We start from the raw sequence: 21,964 nt of genomic DNA, 5'->3' as shown, positions 1-21,964 counted from the left end.
GTGCCACCCAACAGAAAGGTAGGCTGTAAAAATATTAGAATGTTTCCTCATCCAACCTATTTATCAGATCTGACACAATGTGACTTGTTATTCTTCCTCAAAGTCAAAATGAACAAAACGTTTTTAATTGATTCAGGACATGAAAGTAGCCAAGACAGCACTGCTAAAGTCTTGAAAAACTGAACTTCCAGTTCTTTTTCAGAAAGTGATAAGAAAAATGGATATGTGTATTCAAAGCAAGGGGAAGTATTTTGAGGAAAATTAATAGTAATATGTCTTATTGTATAAATACCTTTTATTTAAACATGCAACATAGCTTTCAATCATACCTAATATCTTTTTTATTCACAGTAACATATCAATATTAAAAGGTAAATGAGATTTTTACTTCCTTTCAAATGCCTTTGTAAATTAAATATAAAATATTCTATTCTCAACTTCAAAGTAATATAGAACATTGTGCATTAAGTATGATATATTTTGTAACTAAAGTGATAGATAAGTTCTATCACTTTGTATTTTAAATAATGATCAGATACTGCCATCTCCTGTTTGTTCAAAACACAATTTTATTAAGATTGAATGTTTTGGGGCCAGGGATTTAGCTCAGTGGCACTGCACCTGCCTTGCAAGCGCAAGGTCCTGAGTTCAATCCCCGGTACCAAAAAAAAAAAAAAAAAAGATTGAATGTTTGCTGTTGCAATGAAAATATGAAACATGTACAAATACACTTAATGTGTCAGAATTTCTGCACCATTATGAGAAGCACCCATCTGCTTAAAACAATTTTTTATCTTGAAGATTTGAAAGGTATTATCTGTCTAGAACCATTAGGCCTTGACCTGAAAACATTCTTAAACTGCTTTATATGTAATTAGAAAATAATTAATTAATGAGCTTTATCATAAATTTACAACATAACAATGAAAATTGATTAACTTTAATTCCAATCATTAGTGACACATAGCATCTTGCTTTCTACGTTGTTACTTTTGCCTGTCATCAACTATTATAGATATAATTAGAATTTTTCTACAAACAGTTTTGTATATCAATATGTAGCACCATTTCTTAAATGATCAAGAAAGAACTAAATGTTGAAGTAAGGCTAGACAATGACATATATTAAAACAGTATTTTCTAATTAAATTAAATATGGATTAGGTTAGAATATAGAAACTTGAATCATAGAAATGAAAATATTAGGTTTATGTCCAAGTTACTATACATTTTGCTCTGATACCTGGTGACGTCCAACAAGTGCCCCTTATTTTTTGTGATTTACACATCTGTATTCCTTATTGTTCATTAATTTAAAAATAATTTCTGTTCAATAAATTTTTACATAAATTATTAATTTTAAAATTGAAATTTTATTATTTAACAAAGTAGTGTGGCAAAGATGAATTTCATTGGAACTTTGATTTACATTATTATCTTATCTCTTACATCAGGGCTAAGAAAATGGAAATTTGAGCTATGAGTATGAAATAATTTAAAATAATCATGTTACTTACACATCACCTGGAATAAACAGTAAGGTTGTATAAGTTAGGGTGTAAGTCATTGAGGTGTAAAAAGAATATTACATTTTACAGAGACTTAAACAAGTAGAATTTTGTTTTTCTCTGTGTGTCCAAGAAGCTTTCCCGATGCAAGAAAAAGTAATATGCAGGCCCACTGACCCACAATTTTTGTCTCTTGTTCATCTATCACCCTGAACACATAATCCCAAAGGCTACTTTGCTCTCAGTATTGTGCCTGCAAAGTGGTTGCTGAAAAGAATGACACCATTTGTTCATTTAAGACTGTGATTTGGGATGTATGCAGTGCTTCTACTCTAGTTCACAAGTCAGAATCTAGATCTATGGCAATACCTACCCAGAAGGCTGAGAAACACAGCTGTAGCAAGGTACTCATGGGCCTAAAATCTATATAAGTGTATAAAACGGGCATATTGTGTACTGCTAAACACTTACTAGATTCTGTAACAATACGGAAAAGCCTAATTTTCTACTGATAATTAATTCTTTAGTTATAATAGGTTCTAAATCCATAACTGATTCATAACTACTTTGAAGAGGATATTTGCCTAACTTCTTTGATTTAGGTACCACCTGTAATGGTGATAGGATTTCCTATTTTTTATGTGAAAATGTATTAAGGTATTATTTATGGCTTGATACATACTGAATACAGTATAGGTGTACAATAGGAGTCTTATATGGAAGATACATTGTTTTTATATAAAAACCATTGTGTCATATGTAACTATTAAATGAAACATTTAGTACATATTTTTCCATATATAAAGATGAATATATGTGTCACTAGTATTTAGGGTATGATATTTGTCAAAGTATTTTGTTTTAATAAAATAATTTATCATTAAATATTAATAAGAAACCCTCTTATAAGTAGTTCTCACTAACATCAAAGTTATTAAAAACTGTTTTACTTTATAATATGCTAAATTACCCATAAAGTTGAAAAACATTTTTCAATAAATAGCAATATTTTAGCACTTGAATCAATTTCTGCCTCCAAATTTCTCATATTCAACACAATGCTTTTATTTACACCTTTGAAAACTTATGTCATTTGCTAAAAAGAAAGAAAATAAATCTTCCATTATTCTTCATTTTTATTGTAAAATTTTAATTCTTGTATGTATTGCATATGACAATGAAAATTTAATAGGCTATGGAGGAATATATTTATGAAATAATTTGGAATAATTAATTCAGACATATGAGCTTTGAAAAGAAAATATTCTGCACAATAGAAAAGAACCTAACTTTACAATTGAATTTCTTATGTTTTTTTTCCCTTGAATTCTTTTTTTTCTGAATAGTCCTAGGTAGGTCAGTTTTAGTTGACAAAAAATTTTATTTATGGAGTATAATGTGATGTTGTATTAAATGTGTTAGTGACCTTTAAGGTAAAAACAAATATTTGATTTTACAACTTTCTCTTACCTTTCTTTCCATCACTACATGCAGTCTATAAACCTGACTGGAATTAATTGCCTAATTACAGGGAATAAAACAGAATGCCTTTCCAAAGACTTAAAATTTCTATTTCCTACAGTGGAAATTCTACCTGACCACCTGACCTACTCAGTGTGCACCCATTAAATAAGAAAATAAGCATGTACCTAGGAACACAATTTCAACTGTATGGTAATGGTAATGTAATGCACCATAATTATAAATCATTTTATACTGTAAGAACTAAGTCTAGAATGATTGTGATGTTTTACCCTTATCCATTTATCTTCTCAGATGTAAGCTTCACCTTTATTATTTTAATTATTTCCTTGGTATAACTTCAATTCATAAATGAAAGAAGCAATAGGAAAAATAGTAAAATAAATATACATCTATAACATCTTGGAGGGAATTTCCCAGCCATATGATTTGATGAATTTACGTACAAATGTTACCTCCCAAAAAGATATTTTTAAATATATAAGGGAGAGATTCATACTTCCCTCAGTTAGGCAATATATTTTAATACGGGTTTCTTGTGTGCTTTACCTTAAGGAAAAATCTATCGTCTTCTGATACCTGTAAGTTCAAGGGATATGCAGTACAGTCATATTAGTTGTATATTGGCATAACTGCAAACAGTCTCAGTGGAAAATGTTATAAATACGTGGTATCATTTAAGAAGTTTCACATTACATTACAGTAAATCTAAGTATATGCTTTCACTTTCATCTAGAATATTCATAGAAGACATTGCAGAAAAATAGCATTTAAAAGATATTTTCAATAGGACAAATATGGATGAGTGCAAAGAACACATCAATGAAGCACAAATAGTTACTAGGTCAGTAATGTTTCCTTATATGGTAAAGGGGATATTTTTCTTTATGTAAAACAAGTCTTTGTAAGTGAAATGAGTTTGGCCTGCATCTTGAGTGATTTGTTATTTGATTAGATAAGCATGACTTGTATTGCATTTCTTCTTTTCACAGAATAAGCATATTCTATGCTCATGGTCATAAAGCAGGATTCATATATGAGAAAGACAAATATTAAAAAAAAACACTTTTTCTATATTTTTATGTTCCACAATCAGATGAAAATAGTGAAACTCAAAATGTTTGCTCACAATGGATTTGATTAAATCAGGAAATTTTCCTCAGTCATTAAGGGAAAGATAAATATTTATCTCCTGCAGTTGGAAGAGATAAAGGAAAGCTCCATTCTAGTTGAGGTGGAGTATAAAATGGAGGACACTTATTTTTTTAACTTTGCCCCAGGAAGTCAACAATATCCCACTAAGTTTTATGTACCTGAGAGAACAGGTGGAGTCTTCACTGTGATGTGGGTAAAGGTTATATAGTGAATCTGAGCAAACTGATCTTCAAGCCAGCTGCGGAATTCCTTGTGTCCTAGCTCAGTTGCACACAGTTGTGAGACAGAACGGGTCAAGTACTTTCTTTTTAACCAAAGGGTTTTCAACAGAGCTCAAACTGAAAACCAGATAGAACCACAGAAATGTCTGTAACAATGGATCCCATCATGTACTATTTCCATTCCCATTCCTGCACTCCTGATTATCTTTCTAGAAAATTCGATTTGGGGAATTTTGATGAACTTCGGTAATGCCAAACTGACTCAAATTGTTTCTACTCCCTCATAGAATATAAATTGAATATTAAAATATAAATTGCTATTGAAAATAGAAAGAAATGTCTTCATTATAAAAAGAACATTTATTTAACAGTAAGCTTAGCAATGAATAAATATACGCAATAAATGGTATTGGAAATCAAAATAGAAGCTATATTACAAAAGCTAACAGATATCAGATTACAGAGGTTAGATTAATTTTATTTCCCTAGAAAAGATTTTGAATTTTCACTAATGAATTGAAAGTAATGCTTATTGAAAGATAATCTGATGATAGTGGTAGGAATTTGGCAATCAAAAATTGGTGGAGGGAATAGAATTAGTGAAACAGAGTTCATAGACTGGTAAATTTTGAGATGTAAAGGATATAATCTAATGTGACACAAAGGAATAGTTATATATTATATAGTTCTAAAAATTTGAAGGGTGTAGCAACTGTTCAGTTCTAGTTCACGTGAGGAGCACTACAGTTAAATGTACTTAATGTTTTCAGCTATAATGATTGAAAAGTGACAGATTCACTAGAGTATAGAATCAAAGAGAATTTTGTTGAGAATAGGCAATATGAGTTTAAATCTGACTATCTCATGCCATTTAAATTTTATCCGTTTTTTCCATTATATCAAATAATAATTTATGTTCATTGTTTGGCTTTTATTTGGCCTTCTCAGTTTTAATTGAATAATTTCTGCAAATAATGTAATAATGTAAGAATACACATTTTCTATTTTGAAACTGCTTTGTTTTTGGAATTCCAACCATAATGTCTGAAGAAATGTTTTCAAATAAAACCCAGTCAGAAGCATAGGATGTTAAATCAACATTTTAAATTAATTTGGTATACAAGGAGTGGTTTAAAACAAGGTAAATGTTTAAATTTACAAGTTATTACATACAACAACATTGTCAAGCACAATAGGATAAATCTGTTCAAAGTGAGGGATAGTATTTAGAGGAAGTTTAATGGTGATACATCTTTAAATTTAAACATTCTCCATATATTTTCATTACCCATCATTGATGAAAGGTTTAGGGCAATTTCTGTCAAATAAAAACATTACAGTTGGTCCTCACTATTCACCAAATCTAGCACCTTGAGTCTTCTTGCCCTTGCCCAAAGTGAGACTGACAATGAAAAGTAAATGTGCTTAGTCAGGTCAGGGCATAGAGGCGGCAGCTAAGATAAGGCAAGATAAGACACTCACAAAAGAGAACTTGCAGAACTGTTTCAGAAAGTGGGCAAGAATGATGGAATAAATGTATTTGAAAGGAAGCAAGGAAGAGTATTTTGAAGGTGATTAATGACAATGTGTGTTTTACTATAATATTTTTTAAAAATTCAATTATTTCCTGTACTTTTTGAATACACCTCCTGGTTTTCTTAAGTATCTTAAGTATTCTGTGTATTTTTGTGGGAGAACAAGAGCTTAACTTAGTGGACAACTCACTCCAAGTAGCAAAGCTCTATTTTCATAGAAGTAGAAAAATGTTATTTTTTCTTTGAATAAAATTAATTAGCTTACACAGTCGGTGACACCAGTTGACAAGGGAATTTAGTACCTGTTTGACAAATGCTCCTGCCATGTTAACTAAAAGTTAACTAGTAATTCTTCCTTTTAGAACATGTGGTATGGAAATGATGATATCTGTTTGGCTGTGGGAAAGGTAAGATACTTTCCTGCCTTTGTAGTTCTTCAGTTGACTTTGCATGGTGCATGTTACATTCTAGCTTAATCCTTTATTCCATAGCAAAATTTTTATATTTCACTTTGTCTTTGTCAAGAAGTTTTCTGTTAGCAGGATATTTTTAAATGATATTTACCAAATACTGTATATTGTGTAATGCATATTTCAAGCTTCTGTATGCGACTTTCTTGCCCTTATTCTGTAGTTGATCACCTGGAATTGCACAGCTATGATCTGTGGAAAGGACAGAAGGTAGAGCAAAGGGATAGGAAAATTCAAAAATGGTCTGAAACAGTCAAAATTTTTTTTTACTTTAAAATACTGTTACAATTTAGATTTTACTAAATGCAATGAGTCATAGGGAATAAGTCTCATGAATGTGATTAAATTATTAACTATAATTCCTTAACTAGGATTAAGAAATATCCATGTCTTTTGTACATCTCCACTCTATCCACTTTCCTTTCTTTTCCACTTTCTGTGTAAAGTTTGCGATTCCTAACACTTAATAGCTGTTATTATTTTCCTTGGTCCAAAACTGTTAGGGTTACAAAAATCTTTCTTAGTCTTAAATAGCTATCTATCTAGTCACACTCACCCATACATGTGTGTGTGCTCACACACAAACATATACACAATTTTCAGTTCTCCCTAAAAACTTGAAATAGTATTTTGCTTCTTTTTGGTTTCTGAGTATTCATCGTGGTGGTTATACTGTTGGGAATTATCAGAGAATCCCCACAAAGAGAAGTATATGAAATTATATTTACACAGGTTTAGTGCAAGAGTTGAAAATCTGATGCTATTCTTTGAAACTTGTTACGAAGAGGAGCTCAGCACACTCTTAGACCTTATTTATGATAGTTATAGATCTCTCTTTCCTTATATTGAAGCACTCAATTATTAATTTCTAAATCCCACTCAATAAATACAAAATTAAGGTACATTATTATGCAATTTTAGTAATATAATGCAGTTACTCAAACTTTTCTGAATGCCTGCTACAATATTTACCTAATACAAAGATAAATGGTTTATTTATTTTATTTCATAAGATTTGTACAACCTTCATTGCCTATTGAACAGTGTATCATTGTGCCTTTTTAGAAACATTAGAAACTGGTTCAGGGAGCCTGATACCACGCAAGAGCCAATGATTTCCATGACCTGCCTACAAAATCTACACCTTTAATCAGTATATTTTAATAAAACTCTGTGAGTTAATGTCAATGCTTGAGACAAATAAACTGGTTACAACTTTCTGCAAGAAGGAACACAGATTGGAGTGAATTACTTTTTTCTCTTCAAGTAAAGTTGTAGTTATTTTAATTGTAATACGTCAATGTGATTTGAATATGAATCACCCAGTTGATTAATAAAGTTCAAGTTGTGTCTGTGCATGTTAGATATGTGGACTGCAACCTGAAAAGAGAAGTCTTATCCTAAATACAGATGGTGCCTTGTATTGTAGCCTTGATGGAATAAAAAGGAAAGAGGAAGGAAGTCTTCCCCCTTTGTCTTTGGAAGAGGTCTGATCTTCAAAATTCCCTTTGGATATCTGTCTCCAGTTCCACTAGGCTTCCAGTGCAGACTCTTCGGCCTTCCAATGAAGAATCTTTGGTGTTCTGAGGCAGACTCTCCTGGTGACTATGCAGTGAGCTTCTAACCTTTTGATCTTCCACTGTTACTGGCTCCTCTGGTCTCCCCTGTGCAGGCAGCCATTTTGGATTCTTCTGGCTCTGATTCCCTGGAGAGCAACTGGGACTCTTCCCCCTCTCATCTTGCAAGCCTATCTACTAAATCTCATGTGTATCAGACATACGTTTAATATTAATTATGTTCCTCTAGTGAACATTGATACATAGTCCAAAAATTGAGGGGTAGTCATTTAGTCAACAGTCTGTGACAGGTGATACCATAGGAAAATTATTATAAAAAATAGCTAAGATTTGGAAACAGCAGCCTATGATATTGTGAAAAATAAAACAGAGAGAGGAAAGTCAAACAAACAACTTTCCTCACATGAGAGAGATTTTAAGAAACAAAAGGAAGAATAATAAAATGACTTGAAATTGGAGTTCCTTCAGTCTTATGGTTGAGATATTGATACAAAAAGTGCACTTGTTTGCTTTCATAATTATCTTTCAAAATAATCACCCAGATCATAATTGTTGCATATATGATGTGTAAAATGCTAAACCATATGTTGGCTATTAAAAATGTAACTAAAAATCTGTTCATGTATGCATAAACATTCCTAACTCAAAATTATAAACCTCTCAGACACAGAACCTCTAGCAACCAGAAAATTACTCTAATTCGTATAACATATATTCTTGAATGTACTGATAGTTCCAGTCATATTTAAAGAAAATAATAGCAAGATAGTTATATCCTCAAATTTGCAATAGCAAAAATTCCACTTAAACTGACTTTGTAGGATAATCAAGATTTCACAAGGAAAACATAGTGTAAAATGAGGTACCAGAATGGACCTGAAATATTCCTATGTTCTAGGAAAGCTATAGCCATCATCATGTCATAGTGCAATGCATTAATCGTGTACCTATAGAGAAGCTATAGGTAAAAATATAAATAAATAAATTATAATAAATTATAAATAAATCTAGTATGCTGCTAGTCAGTAAAACATATAGCATATACATTTGTATAAAGTACATGGTACTAAATGACAATAATTAACTGTGTTAGCAGTCTATGTCTTTAGTATACCATTTATTGTTTTATAGTGTACTTCTTCCACATATAAAAAAAGATTACTGTAAAATAATTGCCATGTTCTTCCAAGGAAAGCTTCATACATCCAATGTTTTCCTTGTCTTTTGATTGCATCATTTTCCCTTGATTTGATCTCGAGGTATATTTTTCCTTATGACAGTAGGTGCACTACATGTATATACCAAGTAGACTGTACAATATAGGCTGGTGTAAGTACACTCTATGGAGTTCTTTCAATGGCAAAATTACCCTATCATGCATTTTTCCAGAATGCACCCCCACTATTAAATGGCACCTAAGTGTAAGAGAATAAGGGACCTTGTTGCACAGATCACACCATAAATGTAGAAATTTACAGAAGTATTTTGCATATAGAAGCTATGATACTTTGGAAATAAAGAACGTGATCTATATGGTTTGGAAAGAAATTCCCTCAATTAAGTAATTATAGATTTATTTAATAATTTAAAATTGGCTAAGACATAAATATTTATAAAACAAAGAGAATAAAATATGTTAAAACAAAAAATACTCAAAATAGCTTTAGTTAAAATTTTACAGTTTTGTGAGATATGAAATTTGTATGAATATTATGAAAATTTTCTTATAATAAATCTCTTCTGCTTATAATTATTGCACTGAGTAAATCTTGTCCAATAATCTCTCTCACGATGTAACAATTATTCTGATGCTGGCTGGGGTTTGTCCACTGTTTCACAAAGTGTATGAGGAGAAACAAGCTAGAGTAATTGTCCATGTACTTAAGTTTTTTTCTATCATTTAAACCTGAGTTATTCTTTTATGCTACATGAAAGCGTGAATAATAAGAAACATCACTCTAGGAGGATGTTAGAAAACCACAGTTCTAATGTAGTTGACTGAATCTTTGCAGTGAGGTTTAAATAATAATGAAGTATTGATCCAACTGTCCCATTCACATTCCTAATCTTTTCATATGTCTTACACATAATTACTGAGACACTAAATTTTCCATGACATTTTTTAAAATTTTTAAAAATAAAAACAATTTATTGAAGTATTCTTGCATAAAACCACACATACCTTGTTAGGAATTCTTTCTTCCTAGTGTAAGGGTATCTGTCATTGAACTATAACTTGGAGTTACTATATGTTTATATATTCACATTGAATGTATTAAGTGTAATGTTTGTATCATGGTTGGAGAATAAATGAATGCTCCTGAGACTAACCATTTAGTCTTTCTAAATCTCTTTACCCATCTGTAGAGTAATAAACTCTCAGAGGATAAGCTTAGTTTGAAGTAAAATTCAGGTGCAAATTAAAATATTCATATCTTTAAAATACATAGTGTTAGTTTAAGCCCAACATACTTTCTTCAGATGGTTACATTGATCATTACCTTTGTCAGTACTTGTGGGGAAAATTGTAAAAAAAAAAACTTTGAGATTTTTTTAAAAAATCGCTTTCTCCACTATCACATTGTAACATTTAACATCCTTATCTTCCCAACACTAAGCTATACCTTTTAAACTGAGGGATTATTTGTGGTTTTAGGCAGTCAACCTCTCATGTCCACACTCCTGGTACTGGTACCATTATTGGATGCTGCTACATCAAGATACTAAGAAGGAAAAATTGTAGAAGGTTACTTTAGCTTCTTTGTATTAATGATTACTGACATTCATTGTCTGGTGCCCAGGATATTTTAAATGATTATCTGTTTAACGTAATTTATTTGAATTGTGTTTAGTTTCTTTTAGCTATTTCATGAAGGAGAGTGACTCTAGAGTCTGTGAATACAAATGGACAAAAGTCAAAGGTGCTGGCTATGACTTTAACTAGAATTATAGAAAATCGATCAATTGGGAAATGAACTTCTAAATGTGATTGTATTTTGATACATGTACCTGGTATACTTCTATACTTATTTAGTTCTCCATTAATTTATCACGGCAATGTTTTGATTTTTCAATGTTGAGCTCATATATCATTCAGTAACCTTATTATTGGATATTTTCTATTCTGGTTGCTGTTGTAAAACATCTTAGATTGAATAATTTATTAAAAATATAAATCCATTGTTCATCATGATTCAGGCTGGGAAATCATGACAGCTGCTTCAAAGTAGGCTAGGGCCCAAGTTTTGACTTTCAAGAGAATACTGTTTCCTTTTGTGGCATAAAGGCAACCTTTTTATATGTCCGAATCCCATTCATGGAGGCTCCATTTATATGATATAATAACTTCCTAAAAGCTCCACCATTAATACTATCACTTTGGGGATTTTATGCACCATATGAATTTCAGGGAATTTCTTTTCGATCATAGAAGATATTTCATATATTTAATACAATTGTAGTATCTGTTTTTGTTGGATTGTTTGCTTTTCTCAGGGAACAGTATCATAGCCTTCTCACTGAGCAGCATCTCCAGCCCTCTTCTTATTTTTTTTAATTTTGAGACTATTCCTACTAAGTTTTGAATTTTCTGAAGCTGGATTTGAACTTGTGGTCCTCCCACCTCAGTCTCACAGCATGCTGGGATTACAGGTGTGCACTATCACATCTGGATTAGTAGCTGGCATTTTAAAAAAATAGTTTCTCATTGCTTATTTCTATTGTATAAATATAATTATTTAATGCTTGATCTGTCATTGTTGCTATATTCTGTTGTCAATTCTACTTGTATTTGAGTATTTTTAAGATTTTTGTGTGTGTGTGTGTGTGTGTGTGTGTGTGTGTGTGAATGAGGTTATTTTAACTTCAAATTTGCCAGCATTTATGCCATACTTCTTTACTTCTTGTGCCACTTTTCTAACTAGGATTTACAATACACTTTTTCACAACATTGAAAATGGATATCTAAATTTCTTCTTTTCTTAGAGATGATATATACTTTGAACATTATCTACAACATATGGTGTTTGCTGGGATCCTTTAAATAGACAGAGAAGGTTCTGCTGTGCTGTGAGTTGAATTATGACTCCCCAAATCACTAAGTCCTAACATGCAGAGCCTCAAACTGTGTCTTTCTTTGCAAATAATGTTATCAAGGTTGGAATTAGTTAAGGTTAGGTGAGGTCCTCATGGAATACTATGTGCTCTTCATTCAAATGTGACTGTCATGATTATTAAGAGAAGAATTTGGATAGAAACAGAAAAGTAACATGGAGATACCAAGTGAAGACTGGAGTGTTTCTACCATAATGCAAGCAACAACCAGAATTTAGGCAAGAGACCTAAATCCATTCTTCACATGAAGTGTAGCCCTGCTGGTGACTTGTTTTCAGCATTCAGACCTGCAAAACTGTGTACCACTAATTTCTCGCCCTCCCACCCTCCTACTATGTGACATTTTGTTATGGTAACCTTAGAAACAAATAACTTCTACTCCAAGTTTTGTGAGTTGTTTTAATCATTAATGGCTACATAACTTTTTTTCACTTTTCTCTTTCTACTATATATTAATTTGATTTTTCCTTTTTATACATTTATTGTGGCCAAAACGGTCATATTATTTTCTTTTCTTTTCTTTTTTTAAAATTTTGTAAATTTATTACAGTAGAAGACACATGCCATTAATCCCCTCTGAATACTCGCCCTTGCTTCCAACACGCCTATCCCATTGTTTGGGTTTTTTTTGTATTAAATTCTTTTATTGGTACATTGTAGGTATACAACACAATTACATTTCTCACTGGGAATTGTACCTTTACATAATGCATCTTGGTTCTTATTTTTTCCCCATTCCTAGCCCTCCCTTCACCCCCTCCACCCTTCCCTATTTACAAAGACTTTATTTCCATTTTTTCCATTTCTCATCATTTTTCCTTTCCCTTCTTTCCTTTCCCCTGGCCCTCCCCCTCCCCCTACCCCTTTGGACCTTTTCTTCCTATTTTGCATTATTGATTATTCATTCTAATCATTGGTACATTTTAGGTATACAATATAATGACATTCATCATTAGAAATTTGCACCTTTACATAGTCTCTCTTGGTTCTTATTTTTCACCATTGCCCAGCCCTCCCTTCAACCTCTCCATTCCTCCCTATTTACAAAGATTTTGTTCCTATTTTTCCATTTTCTCATACTAATCCCATTCCCTTCTATCCTTTCCCCTAGCCCTCCCACTTCCTTTGCCTTTGCCCCTTTTCTTCCTATTTCACATTACCTGTCATACATTTAGTCCTTATTTACACTTTCAGTTTCTCACAGCACAGAAACTGTTCGGTATTTACACGTGTGTCCTGTTTATTTCACTTAACAGTATAGCCTCAATGTGCATCCACTTAGCTATAAATGTCTCTAATTTCTCATTTTTTATGGCTGAGTAGTACTCCATTTTATTAAAAACCCACATTTTCTTTATCCTGTCTCCAGTTGATGGGCATTTGGGCTGTTTCCAAGTTTTAGCTATTACAAACTGTGCTCCTATGAACATGGGTGCACATATATCACTGTGGTATGATTCTTTTAATTCTTTGGGGAAGATCCCCAGCAGTGGAATAGTGGGGTCAAATGGGACTTCCACTCCTAGTTCTTTGAGGTATCTCCATATGGATTTCCACAGTGGTTGCACCAGTCTATACTCCCACCAGTAGTGGAGCAGGGTTCCTCTTTCCCCACAGCCCCACCAGCATTTGTTATTGGTTGATTTCATGATAGCCATTCTTTCTGGAGTGAAGTGGAATCTCAGCGTTGTTTTCATTTGGATCTCTTGAATGACCAGTGATGTTGAACATTTTTTTCATGTATTTATTTGCTATTTCTACTTCTTTGCCTGAGAAATGTCTGTTCATTTCAGATGCCCATTTTTGGATTGGGTCTTTAAATTTGGGAGGTCTGATCTTTTTAAGTTCTTTATAGATTTGAGATAGTAGACCTTTGTCTGAGGAAGAGTAGGTGAAGATTTTTTCCCACACTGTGGGTTGTCTCTTCACACTGCTAGTGGTTTCTCTTGTTGTGCAGAAGCTTTTTAATAAGAAGAGATCCCATTTGTTGATTGTTTGTACTAGTTCACCGGCAACTGAGGTTTTGTTCATAAAATCTTTTCCTACACTGATGTCTTCAAGGGTTCTACCTAAGCTCTGTTCCAACTGGTTCAGACTTCCTATTTTAATATTTAGATCTTTAATCCATTTTGATTTTAGTTTAGTGCATGATGAGAGATACAGGTCTAGTTTTAATCTTTGGCAAGTGGAAGCCCAATTTTTCCAGCACCATTTATTAAAGAGGCTATCTTTCCTCCAGTGAGGGTGTTTGGCTCCTTTATCAAAGATGAGATGGCTGAGTGTGTCTGGCGTTGTTTCTGCATCTTCTAATCTGTCCCACTGGTCCTCAGGTCTGTTTCTTTGCCAGTACCATGCTGTTTTTATCACAGTAGCTTTGTAGTATAGTTGCAGGTTGGGGATTGTGATATCTCCTGCCATGTCTCTGTTACCTAGAATTGCTTTTGCTATTCTGGGTTTCTTGGGTTGTATTATTTTCTAATTTGAATATGTTTCAAATTAATTAAATATGCTTTACAAGACCATGAAATATTACTGTTTTCATACATTTCTAAATTTAATTCCTTACTATTTAAAGGTTTTTGTATTTATGTTCAAGTCAGATAATATTTCTTTTTAGTTTGGTAACAACTTTGTCAGATTGTATGGTTTTTTTTCTTTTTTGGTTCATAAAAGGAATTGAATTATTATCTCATTATTGATTTCCTGACATTGTGTATTACTTTATTATTTCTTCTTGCAGTGTTTGATAGAATTCAGCAGTGAAGCAAAGACTGCACATTTCTTTGAAGAAAATATGTTTGGAATAATAAATTCATTTTTATTATTCAGATGTACTAAAAATTGTTATTTCTGTGTTAGTATAAGTAAGTAACATGTCATAAAACTTTCTTCTTATAATTAATTTGTTAAAAACTTATGAACATTGCTATGTTTAGAATAACTTGTCAGTTGTGTACCTTGAAAATACAATTATCTTAGTATTAAATGTTTTTTCTTCAATTGCTATTCTCAAGCATCACTAATATTTTCAAAACAATTTTAATCTTTGTAATTTTTTCTCTTTTTGTTGATTCTGCTTTTATTTCATTTTCTGTGTTCAGACTTTCTGTTAATTAGCTTTTTTCTTATTTTTTCCTTAGAAAAGTGTACAATAGTTCTTTGCTATACACTAGTAATTTTGTATTATAATCATGTAAAAAATATAACTTTCCATGTAAGTATTATTTTAGTTACACCTTCAAATTTGACATTTAAAAATTTTTAGTTATGGTGCTATATTTTTATGTTTCTATGTGTATCCCAGTGATTAGAAACGTTTTACTTAATTTTTATATGTGAGTATTTACAGATAATTTACTATAATTGGTTTGTATTTTAATATAGTTATAATAGGAAAGTAAGTACAAACGATTGTAATCATGAGAAACTGAGGAATTTCATTACTTATACTATAGGGTATATTGTGAATACTGGTGAAATACAATGGATATTTGTAAAGAATGCCAATTATGTCACATTAATTTACTCCTCACATAATTATTTATATTATACAATTTAATTCAATAATTGTCACATTTTTTCTCAACTCAGTTTTTATTTTTTCTGATTTTGTGTTTTCTTTCAATGAGCAAAGTCCATACTTTTGGCATTCTATGTATTTAAGAATTTAATTTTTATCAAAATTATTTATCTTGTTTTTGTTTTCCTGAACTTCTTGAATGTGTGTTGCTGCTTTTGGGAGGGTACCTTGGATTGAATTAATGACCTTGTGCTTGCGAGGCAGGCGCAGTGCCCCTGAGCTAAATCCCCAGCCCCACTACTGCTTTTAAATGTCTAAATTTTTTCAGATAAAACAATTTCCTGAAATAATTATTTTCCTTCAATCATTTTAAAATTCAAATTAAATCTATTTTAACTGATAACGTAAAATCATGAGATGTATACATCTATATGATGTGCCATGTGACATTTTTATACATGTATGTATTGATAATATTTTATTCAGTTTAAGCATAGATATCTCCTCAAATATTATTATAGTTTAACTCTAAGATTGCCCTAGAGCCTACCGTGTTTGGAAGGTGATTTTACTGAGGGGAGCATCTTAACTGACTTTCTGGTAGAAACTGGGGCAGGGGTAGAGGCTGGTCACTGGGACATGACCTGGAAGAGTGGATCTCCCTTTCTAGCTCCTCTCTTGCTCCTCTCTCTGCTTGCCTTCCACCATGATGTGACCAGCTCTCTTCTGCCCAAGCCATTCCACCAGCCAACTGAAATGTCTAAACATCGTGAGCCTTGGGCCAAGGGTTTAGCTCAGTGGTTTCGCTCCCTACTGCACAAGCGCAAGGATCTGAGTTCGATCCCTGGTACAAAAAAAACCCAAAACATAAAAAACAAAACTGTGAGTCCAAATAAACTTCTCTTCCTTTGAGTGTCAGGTGTCAGTTATTGAGTCTCAGCAACCAGAAAATGACTAAGAAATATTTATTATTTCCTCATGGGTAAAACTCAAATCTTCCAGCTTTTTAGTATATGGTATATTGTTATTATCTGTACTCACTCTACCATGTATTAGCACATCAAATTTCTCATTCCTACCTAAACATAACTTATCCCTCATTGAACAAACTCTCTTCAATCCTCTGACCCAAATGTTTTCCAGCCTCTGGTGTGTACCATTCTATTCTGAACTTCTCTGAGATTAATGTTTTAACTGCAAATGCATGATGATACTTTCCCTATCTTTCAGTTTCTGACTTATTTTACTTAGCACAGTGGTCTGAGGTTCCATCGCTATTGCACCAAAGGATAGGATTTCAATCTTATTCCTGTTTGAATAGTACTGTTTATATATATGTACTACATTTTCTTTATGCAGTCATCAACTCATGGTCACTTATTTTGTTTCTATTTTTTGATTATTGTGAATAGTGCAACAATGACCATTGGTTTGCAGATTTTATTTCCTTTGGATATATACCCTATGTTGGAATTTGTGAATTATATAATAGTTCTATTTTTAAATTTTTGAGAAACTATCATACTATTTTCCATAATGGATACCCTAGATTACTTTCATACTATTTTCCATAGTGGACGCTCTAAATTACTTTTACAACAACATTGTGTATGCTTGCCAGCCCTTTCTATTTTTGGTCTTTTGGATAAGAGTCGGTTTTATTTTGGTGAAATGATATCTCATGTGATTTTGACTTGCATTTCCCTGGTGATTAATGATGTTAAGTATTTGCTTTCTTATACCAGTTATACGTTCTTTTGAAAAGTATCAATATAGGTCTATTATATGCTTTTAAAATTGGACTTTTTTTAATCTCTTGTTTAATTTTTGGATTTTTTATCTATTCTAAATTTTAGCCCCTTCTCAAGTATTAAAGTATATTCTCCTATTCTGAGGTTTGTATATTTACTCTGTTAATTGTTTCCTTTACTGTTGAGAAGCTTTTAATTTGGCATAATCCCATTTGTCTACTTTTGTTTTTATTCTGGTGCTTTTGAAATCTGGTAAAAAAATAAATCCTTGCTATGCCAATGTCCTGAAAGACTTTGCTGTAGTTTTCTTCAAGTGGTTTTATAATTTAAGGCCTAAGATTTATGGTTTTGATTCATTGTGAACTGAACTTATCTTTCTTGGGATGAGATGTTTAGTTTAATTTTTGTGCACATGCAGAGCCATTTTTTCCAGCACCATTTATGAAATGGACTGTCCTTTCTCAAAGGTGTAGTCTTAGATCATGGGTAGTTAGTGACCGGTGGATATTGAAATTTACTTTGAGGCTCTGTCTTAGTTACTTTTTCATTAGTGAAATATAATATCTGACACCAACAACTTAAATAAGAGAAGTTTGTTTTGGCTCATCGTTCAGGAATCTGGTTGGCTGGCTCTATGGCAAGAAGGCATGGCACAGGAGCATGGCCGGGGCATAGCAGCTCACCTCATGGCAGCCAGAAGCAGAGAGAATCAAGGGCAGGGCTAGGAAGCAAGCTATGAGATATACACTTACAGGTCATGCTTGCAGTGAGCAAAGGCAAGTCAGCTGCCCCCACACTCCGATCACCTTCCAAACATATGAGGCTTTAGGGATCATTTTCTGAACCATAACAGCTCTTTATTCTACTCTGTTACTTTTTAAGCCTTCTTTTTATTGGTGCATATTGTCACAGTGTACGACCATGCCCACATAGAAAATGTGGAAGATTACTTGGAGACAACATTTAGTTGAAGCACCAAGAACACATAGGGGCTGCCTCTTGGGCATAAGAGAATCTCAGGGAAAGAGCCCTTAGCTGAAACTTCTGTAACTATTTTTTGTAATTCAAGAACTTGAGAACAAATACACAGAAAAAAAACCCATTTTGTAACATATTGCATAGGAGTTTTGGTTGAGGAATAGGGCCAGGAAAGGATGGTTTGTTACATGACACATGTTAACTTAGTTTAGGAGACCTTATCAGGGCAGAGGGAACACAGTGGCCAAAGCAAACATCTCTGACACTAAATTTCTTTTAATTCTGCAGATTCTGGTCTAAATTTTAACCATGAATTCTAGGAGCAAGGGAGCTACTGTTCTCCAAGGTCCCTTCCTTACTGCACTCATGCCCAATCACTCCTCAGGCCAGCCGCTCCCCACAGCATACATAAGGCTAGAATAGAACAGTGAGATATGGGATGCTATATGCATAAAGCACATTGTGGTTATTATCACCCTGACTACTCCTTCTTCCTACAATTCCCCTCTCTCTAATGCCTTCCTCCATTACTAGAAGACTACCTTCTAGTTATCAATCCTCTCTACATTGTTTTGTATTTATTTTTATTTATTTTGAAATGTTTGTGCTAATACCGTGCTCTTTTAATACAGATTTGTAGTGTTCTCAAATCTTTTATTGTAATGTCATCTCCTTCTTTTTCTCACTTAAGTCAGCACTATTATAGTGCTTTTTAATTTTTTTCATATTTTTTCAGTTGTATGTCATGTATTATATGTAAAAAGTACAATTGTGGGGATGTGTTCAGTGGAAGAGCACTTGCCTGGCACTCAATAAGAAGTGCATTCAATCCCTAGCATTGCCAAACCAAACAAACAAACATTATACAGATTTAATTGAGAAATTGTTCCATGAACAAAGCCTAAAACTTAGGCTTCTGTTGTTTATTGAGATGCTGGGTTGTGGAAATGGTGATACTGGTGCTAATTTTCTCTATATTTGAGTTAAATATAGGCTACCTTGATGATTCATTTAGTGTTAGTTTAATCCTGGCTTTAAATATCATAAGGGCAGTTGGAGTTTCTTTGTTACATAGGGTTTGACACCTGAAAAACTTAACTTTAGAAGCCTGTATATTTTATAGTTAAGATTTACAGTCTATAAATTTTCTCTTTGGAGCAAGTGTACAACATTCTTATGGGATTTTGCTTTCATTGAGGTATTCATCATACTTTCTTCACTTTCCACTTTACCTATCCTAAGCATATCTCCCAACCTTGCTACCATGTGCCTAGTGTCCCTGGGGTACCATAATACAGACAAAAAAAAGACCATGCAAAATGAGGATATCTCTGAGATTTTTTTGGCTTGCAGCAAATTTGTGATTGGTGGCTTTATGTATCTCAGCAATATTCCTTTTATCCTGTTTACCTGCCAAGAACCTTGTGTGAGCTTCTGCTATCCACTTAGTAACTACTTCTTAAGGCATGAATGGTGCAAAGACTAGGGAATATTGATGTCACACTCTTTCACCCCTATCGAGACCTAGAGATTGGAGTCTGACTCTTCTCCTGTTATTCTCTTCTAAGGCAGTTTGTTTCCTCTTTATCATATCCCTAGAGATGAAATCAATCATTGGTTCTTTCTCTCTTAAGAAGGAACTTATATGATATATCCTAATAATATGTAGATATCTCTTAATTTTATTTTATATTAAAACAATGTTTTTGTAGCAAAAAATATACAGATGCTCAATACACAGAATAGTCTCAATATTAATTTATGTCTACTCACTACCCATGATCACTTATCATATATCTAATTTGCAACACATGCTACTCCAGTGAAAAACTAAGTGAATTTTCAACATCAAGAAGAATCAAAATAAGTAAACTATTCTAATATTTTCAATGTCTCTAGTCCTTTAATAATCTAAAATGTTACAGAAAAATTTGTTTTTAGTGCCTCTACACCCAACCTCAAGTTATATATGTATGCATGCATGTGTAAATGAAATAACTTCTTATAAGCATAATGGTGGCACAGAACACCTTGGAAATCTTGGAACTATACTTTTAAATTCTAGGTTTTTGTATCCATTACCAAAATGATGAATTAAAGTGGGATTGTTTCATGCAGATATGCATATCTCTGAACTTGGTTCTTTTTAATTTCTCTGCAGCGTATACCACCTCATCCTCTGTTTTCAATGCTTATGTTTCCCTTCAAGCTGTTGGAAAAAAGCAGTACATACATGTTTGTGACTTTTCTAAGTAGATATTGACATATAGGAAATATTTATCTAACAAACTGTTATTGATTGCAATCATGTATGGTATGCATATGATTATTTTTTAGATCATGAGATTATTCGGAAAATACAGTTATATTATTACCATTGAAGTAATAAGAACTGATATAATAACATAACTAAATGTTCAATAAAATTCTTTTGTCCATTTTTAGCAAAGGAAATTTTGAGTCTAGGGGAAATTCAACAGAAATGAACTAAAATGGCTCATCAAACAGTAAATCAAGTTCTTTCAGGACTGACTTAATAACTATAGTCATGTGACCTGTTCCTGATTTATTAGAAGTTATTTTGAGAGAAAAGAAGGAGAGACAGAGAAATAATGAAGCACTTGCATTTAAATTGTCAGGGATGTCATGAAAAATTCATAAATTATATCCATGGAATAACCTATGCTCCAGTAGAAATTTATTGTAATTTACTCCTAATTTACAGATAAAAAGCTTGAAACTATTAAAAATTAATTACTTGCTTGCCAAACAAAAAAATAAATGAAGTAAAGTGCTATTAGGTAAATTGTTAATCATAAACCTTATTCCATTATTAAATTCTGTAATTCAGCTTTTATTTTCCTTTATGTTTCCAATGGAATATAATTTCCAAAAAAATTATATAAAAGAAATACCTCTCAGTATTGACAAAGGACATAAGCCATATATTCTCATCCTGTTTCCTGTGTTTTTGATCATGAATTTCTAACATCAGCACTTTTAGAAATAGAACAAATCATAAAGGAAAAAGAACAGAGTCTTGGGTAGGGTGACGAGCTGCCTTTGAAAAACAGACACTAAAGAGCTTGAGGATGCTTTAAATGAAGGAAGGCTGTAAGAAGACTGTCAGTGATGGAGGTAAACTATTAGACAATGAAAAGTTAGGTACTCAGGAAAGAGAATTGGTGAGGCTTCAAGTGAGTCTTTCCTGAAAGTCAGTGATGTTCTTGAAGAAACATTGAGGCTGTTTCTCCCTTGGAGGCCAAGATGCCTGACAAGGTCTGGTGTATTTATTCATCATCGTTTAGAGAGCATAGATTTTAAGGAAACTACTTATGTGGTAAATCCAAGCACAAGTGTTTTTTAAAAATTGAATGTTCTAGGGTTAGGCAAATGGAAAATCTCAGGATTTCTCCTCACACAAGAAGCAAATGAATTATAGTCATGTATTGGGTAAGTATTACATGAAAAATTCCAGGGGAGGAAAATGACAGAATGATCAGGTTTCAAGGTGTCCCTGTTGGCCTCGATTTCAGCATTTGGCAGAGCTACCAGGTGAGGAAAGCTGCAATTTTACCTTCGTATAAACTTCATAGGTTATTTGAGTTTTAAACTAATTCCTAGAAAAAAATACATCAATGGTATAGAATTAGA

Source organism: Heterocephalus glaber, unplaced genomic scaffold (assembly GCF_053883595.1).
Source record: "Heterocephalus glaber isolate CG9 unplaced genomic scaffold, H.glaber_assembly_v1.0 deba00000122, whole genome shotgun sequence".
NCBI lineage: Eukaryota > Metazoa > Chordata > Mammalia > Rodentia > Bathyergidae > Heterocephalus > Heterocephalus glaber.
Note: the sequence above shows the minus strand (reverse complement) of the source record.